General features: G+C 42.0%; 1 non-coding gene across 1 annotated transcript; it reads left to right on the top strand.

The window, feature by feature from the left end:
- The first annotated feature begins 424 nt into the window (after positions 1-424).
- On the top strand, positions 425-531 carry LOC141616052 (small nucleolar RNA R71). Its single transcript, XR_012530429.1, has one exon. It is a non-coding gene; the product is annotated as a small nucleolar RNA R71 (small nucleolar RNA).
- The last annotated feature ends 285 nt before the right edge of the window (positions 532-816 follow it).

An 816-nucleotide genomic window follows, 5' to 3' on the forward strand; every position in this document is an offset into this window, starting at 1 on the left:
ATTGTAAAAGTTAGATAAAGGTGTACCCTGCCTAAAAGATTGATAGGCATTAACTTGCTCCAATTTGCTCATACACTCAGCTGCACTATGACCATCCATACCACACCGCGCACAAGACTCCTCCTGTTGACTCATAGCATGAACTACCTCTTTATTACCCAAAGATTAGGTAGTCTCCATCTCAACAATTTGGGCATAAATAGCCTCTAACTGCGCCACAAGAGCACTATCTCCACCATTCCCACGTGTACTTCCCCTAGGATTTCCATACTTAGCACTATGGGTAGCAATCTGATCAATTAACTTCCATGCAGTAGTATCATTAGTGTTGTCCTGAAACCTGCCATTAGCTGAAGAATCTAGTAAAGCACGATGATCGTCGTACAACCTGTTATAAAACTGGTTGCAAAGAAACCACTATTGAAAGCCATGATGGGGAACTGAACGGACCAAACGTTTGAAGCGAATCCATGCTTCATTCAAATCTTCAGTAGCTGCTTGCTTGAAACTAGTAATTTGACTTCTCAACGCATTAGTTTTCTGGGGTGGGAAGTACCTCTTGTAGAAAGCAAGAGTTAGAGTATTCCAGTCAGTAACTCCTTCATCCTCCATATCTAAATCTCGCAACCACTCTGCAGCACCATCTTTTAGAGAAAAAGGAAAGAGGACCTGCTTCACCTGATCTTGTGTCACCCCAGCAGTTAAAGGGATGGAACAACAATAAGTAACGAATTTCTCCCTATGTTTTTCAGGGTCTTCAGTAGGTCCACCTCCAAATAAATTCGTTCCACCAAATTGATGTAAGATGGACGAATC

Source organism: Silene latifolia, chromosome 11, assembly GCF_048544455.1.
Source record: "Silene latifolia isolate original U9 population chromosome 11, ASM4854445v1, whole genome shotgun sequence".
Lineage (NCBI taxonomy): Eukaryota > Viridiplantae > Streptophyta > Magnoliopsida > Caryophyllales > Caryophyllaceae > Silene > Silene latifolia.